General features: G+C 43.1%; 1 protein-coding gene and 1 non-coding gene across 2 annotated transcripts in view; one reads left to right on the top strand and one right to left on the bottom strand.

The window, feature by feature from the left end:
* The window catches only part of CACNA2D3 (calcium voltage-gated channel auxiliary subunit alpha2delta 3), an 839,655-nt gene that overhangs the window by 29,416 nt on the left and 796,507 nt on the right, over window positions 1-13,732 (top strand). The gene's annotated exons all lie outside the window — the stretch shown is intronic.
* Window positions 4,670-4,742, bottom strand: TRNAG-CCC (transfer RNA glycine (anticodon CCC)). The gene has a single exon. It is a non-coding gene; the product is annotated as a tRNA-Gly (tRNA).

Raw genomic sequence — 13,732 nt, 5'->3', positions numbered from 1 at the left:
TCTTGCCTAGAGAATCCCATGCGCAGAGGAGCCTGGTGGGCTAAAGTCCATGGGTTCACAAAGAGTTGGACATGACTTACGACTACATGACATCCTGGGGTGCAGGAGACCTCGAAACAGGAGGGGCCTGTGGAACCAGCCAGGACTTGGCAGTAGGAACAGATTTGTCAAGTAGAGGCTGTATCCCAGAGTGAGGGGCAGCTGGGCATCACTGAGTTCAGAAGGGAGGCAAATAAAGTTTTTGGTTATTCCTGGGGAGAAAAAACAAAAACACAAAAAGTCCCTAAAACTCCAGTGAGTTAAGATGCAGCTCACCTACTGGGAACTGATTTTGTCATTTTCCAGTTTCCCCCATTTAGTTTTTACTTTAGGGGTTAGAGATTTAAACTTTGGGAGATGCTCAGAGGATTTTCAAGGCAAAATGAAAATGAAAGACAGATGGGATAGTCTTACTCCAGGGGCAGGAGGAGAATGGAACTGAATGAGACTCAGGCATCCCTCCCCATACCCCTCCCCTCTCCTGTGATCAGGGGCAGGGTCTGCGCAGACCTGCACCTCCCATTCTGGCCTTGTTTCTGTAGCGGTGCGTCCATGGGGTTTAAGCTGGGGGTGATTGTGGTGTCTCTGGGAGCCATCGTGAGGTTTTGTCAAATAATCTGGACATAGTAAATTCTCAATAAATGATAACATCATTATTATTTCTATTATAGGTACCCGAACTTAATTCTCTTAAATGATAGAGCTGTGGTCACATTTTCCAGGGAGAGACATGAATTGTGTGTTAAAATAAAACCATGTAGTGGAATAAACAAGGTGGTAATTAAAATTCAGCCAGGATTAGGGAGCATTCTGGGAGGAGATAGCTCCTGAAGTAACTGCAGAATTGGTGTTTAATACATGATGGATGAATGGATATAGATGGGTGGATGGAAAGAGAAAGAGGTAGAGGGATGGGTGCTTGGAGGGATGAATGGCTGGATTGGATGAGTGGATGGATGGATGGGTGAATGGATGGATGGAGGGATGAGTGAATGGATTGGATCAGTGGTTGGGTGAATGGAGGGAGGGAAGAAGGAGGGGAGGGCTGGATAAAGGGATGGATGGTTGATTGGGTGAAGGACTAGATAGAAGGATGGGTAGATGGACGATTGGGTAGGTAGGTTGATGGATGGAGAAATGGGTGAATGGGTGGGTAATCGGGTGGATGAATGGATGGATTGTTGAATTGATGGTGAATGGATGGATGAATGAGTACATGAGAGGATGGCTGTGGTTAATATTCCATACTTGAAGCAAATGATATTAAAGGAAAGTTTCTCATCTCAGAAGAGTGGACATTATCCTGAAGCTGACTTCATACTCAATGCCACACCTGGAATGTTTTGGCCATTGAGCTTGTGCCTCTTTCTTTAAAAGCTGCATTTCTATTGACAGATCCTCTTATTTGGTAGGACTTTAAATGGTGCTTATTCTTCCATCCACTCATTCATCCAATCATTCATTTAATTAAAAGAGTTCCTGAGAGAGTTTGGTTTCTTTTCAAAACCTTCTCTGATGAAATGCATGCGAACTCAAGTCTCACACAGTCTAGCACTTAGTAGGTGCCTCAAATATTTTTTAAGGAATAAATGCATGTTTCTCAGATGTTGGTTATTTGTCCATACTGTGGCCCAAGAAGTGGACAAACTGAGAAAGAAGTGAATCACTTAGGGCCCCAGAAAGGGGAGAGGCAAAGGCAAAAGGAAACCTCAGAATGTAATTGTTCCATCTTTCCTTCTTAATTTTTAATAGTGTTTATAGAACAAAAACACATGGGTAAAATATTTTAAAGAGACATTTATAGATATTTTGAAGTGCAAGCTATGATTGATCTTTTTAATACCAGAAGAATTTTTATCTCGATGTGAGAGAAAGTGTGCGGTTGTGTGACTCCAGTCTTATTCATTGTGACCAGATTGCCGAGACAGCCCCTCTTGTTTTACAGACTTGCCGGAGAAGCAAAGAGGTCTCCTGGGAAGGAGTTTTATCTCAGTTGGACCCGTGTAGGTGACACTGGGGTTACAGCCAGGAATTGAGAATCGTGGGAGAGCGTCCCCACACTCAGTTTCCTGTGAGCTCATTGTATCGGGTAAATGGGTCAGAGGTCCCCTGGGACCCCAGTCTCCACTTGGAGGAGAACGTAGACAAGTTTCTCTGTACTGAGTATCCACAGCCTTTGTAGGGCAGCGGGTGTCAGATTATAGTGACATGTGGCAGCTCTGTGACCTTGGGCAGGTTAAGACACTACTCTGGGCCTCAGGGTCCACATTTGTAAGATGAGGAAAATGTTCTCCTGGGAAAGGTTGGGTCACATATGTAAGCACTGACCACTGACCACAGTTGGTTGGGAAACCAGTCAATGCCAGCAGCCTACCTCAATCCCTGAGTTCAAGACAGTGGAAGGAAATAGGAAAGGAGAAATGCACACATGATACTTTGGAGTCAAAATAAATATACTTACTGAAAAATGAGTGGACTCGAGGTTTGTGGGGCTTGTGGAATAATGTAAATCTCATCAACATATTGAATATGTGCTGTGTGTCAGGCACTGGGCTTGTGTTATTGTTTATGAACAATGAACAAGACAAATGTGGTCTCAGAGAATGTGGTTGAGGGGTTCTGGCTGGTTAGATGCTAAATAAAGGAATAGATATAATGACTAATGAAAGAAACCATAAAGGAGCTATAGTCCATCTTTTGAACTTTTTAACACAACTCACAGTAAGAAACATATTTACGTGGCAAAGTGGTGTGTCTGTGTGTGCATGTGTGTTTCAATTGTTTTTTTCTTAAATGTGCATTGCACTGAATTTTTTATTCTACTTATTTAAAAATGGCAGTTCCAACCCACTAAATTAATTATATTACTTCTTACAATTGGCTTGCTATTACTTGCAGCCTGAAAAAGGTTGTAGAATGAGATTTTTTCTGCTGGATTTGAGACTTGGCTGGTGTGTCCTCACGATAAAGCGAAATGCAATCTAACACCCTTTCAGAACCTCCATTTAGGGTAGCATGGGCACTCAGCCAGTGAAGAATGAGAGGCTAAGTAATGTGGCAGAAGACAATCACACGCTGAATTCTAGAGCTAGTTCATAGCTTTTTAGCTGAAAACTGTGTGGATTTGGGGGCTTCCCTGGTGGCTCAGCTGGTAAAAAATCTGCCTGCAATGCAGGAGACTTGGGTTTGATCCCTGCGTTGGAAAGATCCCCTGGAGAAGGGAAAGGCTACCCACTCCAGTATTCTGCCTTTAGAATCCCATGGACATATAGTCCATGGGGTTGCAAAGAGTTGGACACGACTGAGCGACTTTCACCTTCACTTTTTCACTGGTGCCTCATCGATAAGGAATCTGCCTGTCAATGCAGGAGACATGGGTTCGATCCCTGGGTCGGGAAGATCCCCTGATGAAGGAAATGGCAAGTCACTCCAGTATTGTTGCCTGGAGAATTCCATGGACAGAGGAGCCTGGCAGGCTATAGTGCATGGAGTTGCAAAGAGTTGGACACGACTTAATGACTAAACAACAACAATGTGGATTTGTATCAGGATATGCATATTCCAATATGATTGGAATGACACCTGTTTTACAAAAAATCTCCAGGGTAGTTAAGCAAAATGGCTCTTTTGATCTAACTAGCTAATTTGAATGCTATTCCCCATACAAATCATTATTTTCTTTCATTCTAAATCAAACAATTTTACTAAGGTTCTGCCCTGTACTAAGTGTAAAAAAAAAAAAGACATAGCTATATTTCTGTACCATTTGTTATGCATTGGATTGGCCAAAAAGTTTGTTCAGATTTTTTCATATGCTGTAACAGAAGAATTCAAATGAACTTTTTGGCCAACCCAACATGAGGTACTAATCTAAACACTTAGGGTAAAAAATCTTTTAATATTCCTGGTAACCTGATTATTCTTACTATCCCCATTTCACAAATGGGAGCCAGGCCAAGGAAGGTAAAATAACTTGCCCAAGATCAAGGACTGGGTCAGTTCTTATCCAGAACTCTTGGGTTTAGGAACCTTTGTCTTTCACCGTTGTCCTGTTTTGCTAGCACATCTCAAGTAGTATATTGAATGCCTCTTACTGTTTATTCCCCCAGCTTATTATTATCCTCCCAACTGCAGCCAATATACCTCTGCAATTTTTCTCTTCTAGAATCTTCTCCCAGAGCCAGCCATCAACCTCCAGTTACATGGCTCAGTCCAGGGGCAGGGGACATTGGGAGAAAAGGAGGATCAATGGGTGTTTTGTTAAAGATAACCTTGAACACAGCATTGAGGTTTCTTTCCTTTTCTTCTTAACATGATCCAAGGGATGAAAAGCAAGTTGTAGAGAGAACTCCCTCATAGTGTGGATGAACGCTATTTCATGTGAGATCATCTCTTGAGTCCAGTCTATTAAAAAACTTATCAGCAGGTCCCAGCACCGGAGCCATGACTGTGGGGCAAGTGAGGAAGGTCATTCAGGAGCAGGGCCACTTCTTGGAGCAAATATTCAACCTGGACACATTTTGTCTGTTTTTGTAGATGCCTTCCAGAAGCTTTATTTACTGTAGTTTATTTACTTTCAAATTTATTTATTTGGCTGCAGTGGGTCTTAATTGTGGCATGTGAAATCTCATTCCCTGACCGGGGATTGAACCTGGGTCCCCTGCATTGGGAGTGCAGCGTCTTAGCCACTGGACCACCAGGGAAGTCCCTACTTACTATAGTTTAAAAATACATAGAATGTCACTTTTATTGTTACTCCACCACCCCTCTGTTTTTCATGTGATCTTGCCAACTGAGGTTTTGCCAAACATAGTATTTTCTTTAAGAACCTAATTATTAGCTTACAGCTTGTTTTTGAGGCCATGAAGCCTGATTTATAGGCACTTGTTTTGCCTCCCAGCTCAATGAAAGCTCCATGAATACAGGAAGCTTGTCAGTGCCCTCTCGGCCTTCGGTTGGCTCCCAGAAGCAGAACCTGAGTTAGTAATCTCAGTGCATATGGTTTATGTATGAGATGAACCCAGGAAACACCAGCTGGGGAGTGGGGAAGTGAGAAAGGGTGTTTTTGTTAAGCCAGTCGCCATGGTGCAACTGGAGTGTAATTCACTGGGGGTTCCCACTCTAAGCCTGAGGGATCTGGTCCCTGTGTACACTGAGGCCCATCAGTCACTGAGGAGGGCTGCTCCTGGGGGGCACCCAACCCTCAGAAATTCCGGCCAGATTGGAAGGTGGGTGGGTGTGGGTGGGCGTCTGCTCCACCCCATGGCACCTAATGGTCAGTGTCTTAGACTCCCTGGGAGCCAGATTCCGAGATGGCTCCTGGTCTTCACGTTCCTGTATAGTCCTCTCCTTCACTGGCTCAGGGCTGGTCCTTCCTGGCAGGTCTGACGATTTGTGACTTCCGAGGCTTGGTCTCTGTCCTGGTGTCTAGGATCCCTTGCTCTGCAGGAGCTAGCTGCCATGTCTTGAGGGACCCATGTGGACAGGAGTTGAGGTCCCTGGCCAACAGCCAGCACCAACTTGTTAGCTAGGTGAGTGAGCCACTTTAAAAATGGATCCTCTGAGACTTCCCTAGTGGTGTAGTGGTTGAGACTCTGCATTTCTCCTGTAGAGGGCGTGGGTTTGATCCTGGGTCAGGGAACCAAGATCTTGCATGCTTCGAGATGCAGCCAAAATTAAGAGTACATAAAGCACACTGCCACCATTGGAATAAAAAATGGATCCTCTAACCTGGTCTCAAGCGATACCATCCCCAACTGAGACTTGACGGTAATCACTTGTGAGATCCCACACGGGAACTGCTCAGCTGAGCCTTTCCCCAGTTCCCACCCCACAGAAACCATGAGAAATAAGAAATGACCATTGACATTTAGGTCACTAGGTTTGGGGGTGCCTTGTCACACAGCTGTCTGTAACTAACACACTCAGGGAAGCCTTCGCGTGCTTGGCCTTTGCTCGAGTTATTTCCTCTTCCAGTGAGGGATGACGAATGTGCTGAACAAAGATGATGACTTGAGTGGGAACAGTGAGAAGAAAGAGGATAAATTCTCCATGCAGAGGCTCTTTTCATGTAGCAACTTCCTTGTAATCATTACATTCAGAAGTTCTTTGAGGCTGGGGAGAAGCAACATATAATTTTAAAAGGCGCTGCGCTATTTCAGAAGGAAATTGCCAGCCAGGCCTGGAGGCATCGCAGCTCCACGGTACCGCATGAGACTGTCCTGTCTTTCTGTTGTCTGTAATCTCTGCTTCCTGCAGTCTGCCTACTTAATGCTCCATGATTCTTTGCAGGGGCTGGGGATGTTATTAGGAGCCCCCTGGCTCGCCGTTTCTGTGGGCTTCTATTTGGCTCTCTAGGGGGTATCTCTTCCAGTTGAAGCTTTGAGGTTATCCTGGGTGCAGTTACAGAAATCCCCCTACCTGTTAATATAGATCCTTTGGTGAGCTATTCTATTTCAGATGCCTTCTGTGGAAATTTTGTTCCAGACCAACTTGGAAATGTTTTCGGTATCGATTCTGCCTTTGAACAATATCCTGGAGTTCACTGCTTGCCAGGAGAGAAGGAGACCAGCTTGAGCCGCCAGAGCCCTATGGGGTGGGCTTCTTGCACCCGACCCCTCCCAGGCAGAATCTTGTGTGGCATCTTCTCTCCAGGACAAACAGACTTTCCCTTTGGACATCAAATCTTTTTTAAAAAAATACTTAATTTTAAATGGTTACTTTCCATTTACAGTTATTACAACATATGGGCTATATTCCTCATGCTGTACAACACATCTTTGAGCCTATTTTATACCCAACTGGGGTTTCCCTGGTGCCTCAGATGGTAAAGAATCTGCCTGCAGTGTGGCAGACTCCAAGGTTCGATCCCTGGGTCAGGAAGATCCCCTAGAGAAGGAATGGCAACCCACTCCAGTATTCTTATGTGGAGAATACCTGGACAGAGGAGCCTGGTGGGCTACAGCCCATGGGGTCACAAAGAATCAAAAATGACTGAGTGGGTAACCCTTTGATTGTCACTTTACACCCAATAGTTTGTACCTCCCACTTCCCCATATCTGTCTTGCCCCTTACCCCTTCCTTCTCCCTGCTGGAAACCACTAGCTCATTGTCTATATCTGTGAGTTTGCTGCTTTTTTGTTTTTTTGCTTTTTTGTTTTTGCTTTTTTGTTTTACTTACTAATTTGTTGTATTTAGTAGATTCCACATATAAGTGATGTCATATAGTTTTTGTCTTTCTCTGTTTGACGCATTTCACTTTTAGGATAATGCTTTCCAAGTTTACCCATGTTGCTGCAAATGGCAAAATCTCATTCTTTTTCATGGCTGTGTAGTATTCCACTGGTCTTCGCTGGTGGCTCAGCAGTAAAGAATCTGCCTGCCAATGCAGGAGACGAAGGTTGGATTCCTGGGTTGGAAAGATCCCCTGGAGAAGGAAATGGCAATCCACTCCAATGTTCTCGCCTAGGAAATCCAATGGACAGAGGAGCCTGGCAGGCTACAGTCCATGGGGTCGCAGGGGAGTCAGACTTAACTTAAGGACTAAACAACAAGGATTCCATTCTGTGAATGTGTTTATACATAGATACATATCAATCACATAATTTTTATCCATTTATCTTACATCAAATCTTGAATAACAAGAGTGTCAATACTATCAAGGGTGAAACAGATCACCAGCCCAGGTTGGATGCATGAGACAAGTGCTCAGGGATGGTGCACTGGGAAGACCCAGACGGATGGGATGGAGATGGAGGCGGGAGGGGGGATCAGGATGGGGAACACATGTAAATCCATGGCTGATTCATGTCAATGTATGGCAAAAACCACTACAATATTGTAAAGTAATTAGCCTCCAACTAATAAATATAAATGGAAAAAAAAAAGAGTGTCAATGAAGAATTGGCTTCTTGAAATTGGATGGTCATGCTCAGTTTTCAAGGATTGGTGGTGTTTTCCTCTGTCTTTCCTTTGGAGGATTTGATCAAGATCCCACATGGTTTCACCCACTGTGCTGTTTCTGTGTTGAGGTGTTGGAAACAGGGTACTTCCTCTTGGGGCAGTGATTTCATTTGTTCAGCCAGCATGCCTTTTTGGACCTTGTGCTGCTCGGAGCTTTGGGTCAGACTCACTCATTTGCAGAAATGCAAAGAAAATTGGCTCTCTGGATCTACCCCCTGTGATGGTCACTAGTGATGTTCATGAATATTTCCTTTGTCTTCTCTCTGGGGGCATGTTAAATCCTGTTGAAATGTGGTCATGTAGCTTGCTTTTGGCTGATGGAATATGAGTGGAGGTGAGATGTGTTATTTCTGGCACAAGAATCCTGTGAGTCTGCTCACCCTGCAACTGCAGTGTTTCAGAGGGTAAAACTGTCAACCCCTCCATTTAAAATCATCCCTGGTAACCAAACACTCTTCAAATTATTGCAGTTTGCTTTTTTCATTTATTTTCTATTGGGGTCCTGGTTGATTCAGTCATCATTAAACTAGTACATGATCATTCACGACATTTTGGAAAATGGGGACTAAGTTGGAAGTGGTCAAACAGGAGATGGCAAGAGTGAATATCGACGTTTTGGGAATCAGTGAACTAAAATGGACTGGAATGGGTGAATTTAACTCAGATGGCCATTATATCTACTACTGTGGGCAAAAATCATTTAGAAGAAATGGAGTAGCCCTTATAGTCAACAAAAGAGTTTGAAATGCAGTACTTGAATGCAATCTCAAAAAAGACAGAATGATCTCTGTTCGTTTCCAAGGCAAACCATTCAATATCACAGTAATCCAAGTCTATGCCCCAACCAGTAATGCTGAGGAAGCTGAAGTTGAATGGTTCTATGAAGACCTACAAGACTTTTTAGAACTAACACCCAAAAAAGATGTTCTTTTCATTATAGGGGACTGGAATGCAAAAGTAGGAAGTCAAGAGATACCTGGAGTAACAGGCAAATTTGGCCTCAGAGTACAAAATGAAGCAGGGAAAAGACTAACAGAGTTTTGCCAAGAGAACGCACGGGTTGTAACAACCGCCGTCTTCCAACAACACAAGAGAAGACTCTAACATGGACATCACCAGATGGTCAATACTGAAATCAGATTGATTATATTCTTTGCAGCCAAAGATAGAGAAGCCCTATACAGTCAGCAAAAACAAGACTGGGAGCTGACTGTGGCTTAGATCATGAACTCCTTATTGCTAAATTCAGACTTAAATTGAAGAAAGTAGGGAAAACCACTGAATGGAAAACCATTCAGGTATGACCTAAATCGAATCCTTTATGATTGTACAGTTGAAGTGACAAATAGATACAAGGGATTAGATCTGATAGACAGAGTGCCTGAAAAACTATGGATGGAGGTTCGTGACCTTGTACAGGAGGCAGGGATTAAGACCATGCGCAATAAAAAGAAATGCAAAAAGGTAGAATGATTGTCTGAGGAGGCCTTACAAATAGCTGAGAAAAGAAGAAAAGCAAAAGGCAAAGGAGAAAAGGAAAGATATACCCGTTTGAATGCAGAGTTCCAAAGCATAGCAGGGAGAGATAAGAAAGCCTTCCTCAGTGATCATTGCAGAGAAATAGAGGAAAACAATAGAATGGGAAAGACTAGAGATCTCGTCAAGAAAATTAGAGATACCAAGGGAACATTTCATGCAAATGTGGGCACAATAAAGGACAGACAATGGTACGGACCTAACAGAAGCAGAAGATGTTAAGAAGAGGTGGTAACAATATACAGAAGAACTATACAAAAAAGATCTTCATGACCCAGATAACCACGATGGTGTGACTACTCACCTAGAGCCAGACATCCTGGAATGTGAAGTCAAGTGGGCCTTAAGAAGCATCACCACGAGCAAAGCTAGTGGAGGTGATGGAGTTCCAGCTGAGCTATTTCAAATCCTAAAAGATGATGCTGTGAAAGGGCTGCACTCAATATACCAGCAAATTTGGAAACCTCAGCAGTGGCCACAGGACTGGAAAAGGTCAGTTTTCATTCCAATACCAAAGAAAGGCGATGCTAAAGAATGTTCAAACAACCACACAATTGCACTCATCTCACATGCTAGCAAAGTAATTCTCAAAATTCTCCAAGCCAGGCTTCAACAGTATGTGAACTGTGAACTTCCAGATGTTCAAGCTGGATTTAGAAAAGGCAGAGGAACCAGAGATCAAATTGCCAACATCTACTGGATCATCGAAAAAGCCAGAGAGTTCCAGAAAAACATCTACTTCTGCTTTATTGACTATGCCAAAGCCTTTGACTGTGTGGATCACAATAAACTGTGGAAAATTCTGAAAGAAATGAGAATAGCAGACCACCTGACCTGCCTCTTGAGAAATCTGTACGCAGGTCAGGAAGCAACAGTTAGAACTGGACATGGAACAACAGACTGGTTCCAAATAGGAAAAGGAGTATGTAAAGTCTATATATTGTCACCCTGCTTATTTAACTTACATAAGAGTACATCATGCGAAATGCCAGGCAGGATGACGCACAAGCTGGAATCAAGATTGCCGGGAGAAATATCAATAACCTCAGATATGCAGATGACACCACCCTTATGGCAGAAAGCAGAGAAGATCTAAAGAGCCTTTTGATGAAAGTGAAAGAGGAGAGTGAAAAAGTTAGCTTAAAGCTCAACATTCAGAAAGCTAAGATGGTGGCCTCCGGTCCCATCACTTCATGGTAAATAGATGGGGGAACAATGGAAACAATAACAGACTTTATCTTTTTAGGCTCCAAAATCACTGCAGATAGTGACTGCAGCCATGAAATTAAGACACTGGCTCCTTGGAAGAAAAGCTATGACCAACCTAGACAGCATATTAAAAAGCAGAGACATTACTTTGCCAATCAAGGTCCAAATAGTCTAAGCTAGGGTTTTTCTAGTAGTCATGTATGGATGTGAGAGTTGGATTATAAAGAAAGCTGAGCACCAAAGAATTGATGCTTTTGAATTGTGGTGTTGGGGAAGACTCTTTGACAGTCTCTTGGACTGCAAGGCCATCAAACCAGTCAGTCCTCAAGGAAATCAGTCCTGAATATTCATTGGAAGGACTGATGCTGAAGCTGAAACTCCAATACTTTGAGCACCTGATGGGAAGAACTGACTCATTGTAAAAGACCCTGATGCTGGGAAAGATTGAAGGCAGGAGGAGAAGGGGATGACAGAGGATGAGATGGTTGGATGGCATCACCAACTCAATGGACATGAGTTTGAGTAAGCTCCGGGAGTAAGGGATGGACAGGAAAGCCTGGCGTGCTCCAGTCCATGGGCTCGCAAAGAGTCGGACTTGACTGAGCGACTGAATTGATAGTAAGAGGAGAAAAAAAAATCCATAATTTTATTTGCAGTATTGCCGCTATTAACATGTCATTTTTTTTCTTCTAGACGTTTTGCTTGCTCAGTGCAGATATTTTTTAACTTGAGTTCAGTGACTTGGGATGTACAGTTTTATGTCCTGTATCCTTCTTGCTATTAATCCAAACTTTTCCTAAGAGTTCCTTTTAATGATTGTGTAATAGGATTAAGCAAACGTTTAAATGAAAAACTTTTAAACTTCAAAATCATAAAAAAAAAACCTTATATTTTTCATAGCTGTAGTCAAGGAAGGAATAAGTAAAAAAAAAAAAAATTAACAAATTTCTCACTAGTACCTCCCATGTACCAGGCTTGTGCTGAACATGGAGGCGAATATGACAGAATTATCAAGCTCTGTGGGGCTCGTGCTGATGAATGCTGATGCTATCTTTAATCTCCTTGCATTTGTTACCCACCAAGTTCTTTGCCTTCCTTGGCTAATGGAATCTCCCTATTTTGAAAAACACACACAAAATTTCCTCTTTTCCCAGGGGAGAACTCAAGCTTCTACATTTGGGGAGTCCACTTTATGAATACAAAATTTATGAACACAAAATTATGTTTTTTTAATGAACTTTTGTGTTCACTTTATGAACACAAAATTATGAGTAGAAAAGAAATCATAACACATGATTTAAAAGTTGTATCATTTATGTAACATACCATAAACATTACAAAATCCAGAAAATAACATAAAGTTATTATTACTATTATTATTATTTTAATTCATTGCCTAACATGTTCCCAAATCTCTCTCTCTCTTTTTTTTTATCCTTACAGTTTTTGGCTGAAAGCTCATTGATCTGCTTTTCACATGATGATGGTTTTGTAATATCATTTTCTATGGAAAAAATAGAAAGATGACTCATTCTTTATCGGCAGTGATCCTGCCCATGGGGTGCCCAGTAGAATAATCTGGGAACTATTACAATCCCAAAGCTAAGGATGCTCCCCAGGCTAATTAAATCAGAATCAGTGGGTCCCAGGCATTTGCCTTTTGTAAAAGCACTGGGGGAGAACCACCGCTCTGAAATAGAATGGAAACTTGACTTTTATTATTGGTAGTGTAGAAAACTTTCACTCCTTGTGACTGGTATTGTCATGTATATTTTTAGGTGTGTCAAATTTGGGAAAACTCCCATCAGACTGCTTTCATACAGGAGCTGTGAGACTTCGGGGCATTTTGCATTTTCTGTGCAGTGACTAATCTTAAATGTCCTTTGAATTGAAGACACTCATTAACCAGTTTGTCATTGGTGTCCTCATTTTTTCAGGCATTTTAATGAGATTTCTGCTGGTTTTCATTGAGATCAGTATTTTGTGTCAAAGGAGTAAGAAATTAAATGACCTCAGGAAATGTGATTGAGACCATTTTCTCCGAAGGAAGGAAGTGAGCAGAGGCGAGGTGGAGCCAGCTAGGCCAGTGTGGATGGAGGGCAGTGGAGGGTGGGGTAGCCATGGGCGAGGTGACTGGAAAGGGAACCTGGGCGCAGGGGAGACAGTGCCTCCTACCCCCAAGTGCTGGAGGGGGCACGCCTGCCATCACATAAGGGGTCAGGAGCGTCGGGGTTACTCCCTTCAGAGGCGCGTGAAACTTTGTGTGAATCCCAAACATTACTAATTATGAACTAACATTGACTATATAGGAAAATAAGACATATATACACCCCTCTATGGGCTTCCCTCGTGGCTCAAACGGTAAAGAATCTGCCTGTAATGCAAGAGACATGGCTTGGATCGCTGTGTTGGGAAGATCCCCTGGAAGAAGGCATGGCAATCCACTCCAGTATTCTTGCCTGGAGAATCCCCATGGACAGAGGAGCCTGGTGAGGTACAGTCCCTGGGATTGCAGAGTCAGACACGACTGAGCGACTAAATACAGCACAGCACACCCCTTTACATCCCATCTGAATGGACTTCCCCAACTGAGCTTGCCCTTCCCTACATCCCTACAAGCCCCGGCCCACCAGTGTCCCCTGACAGTGAGACAAGTGTGACAGAGGGCAAGTTGGAGTGAAGGAGACAGTGGTCTTAACCAACTGAAGTTAAAATATTTCACTTTTGTTATTTAGACAAAAACATATGCATGTGAACACAATGCTGGGTCCCTGGGAGGGACCCTTGGGATGGGTCCTGAAGCTTGGGTCTCTTTCTCTCTCTCTCTCTTTTTTTTAAATAAAATCAGTTTTCTTTTTGTCTGCCCCACACAGCATGCAGGATCTTAGTTCCCAGACTAGGGGTTGAACCTGTGCTCCCTGCAATGGAGGCACGGAGTGTTTAACCACTGGACCACCAGGGGCGTCCCTTGGGTCTCTTTTGCTTC

This window comes from Dama dama, chromosome 24 (genome assembly GCF_033118175.1).
Source record: "Dama dama isolate Ldn47 chromosome 24, ASM3311817v1, whole genome shotgun sequence".
In the NCBI taxonomy this organism is placed as follows: domain Eukaryota; kingdom Metazoa; phylum Chordata; class Mammalia; order Artiodactyla; family Cervidae; genus Dama; species Dama dama.
This window is presented reverse-complemented; position numbering and strand designations above follow the sequence as displayed.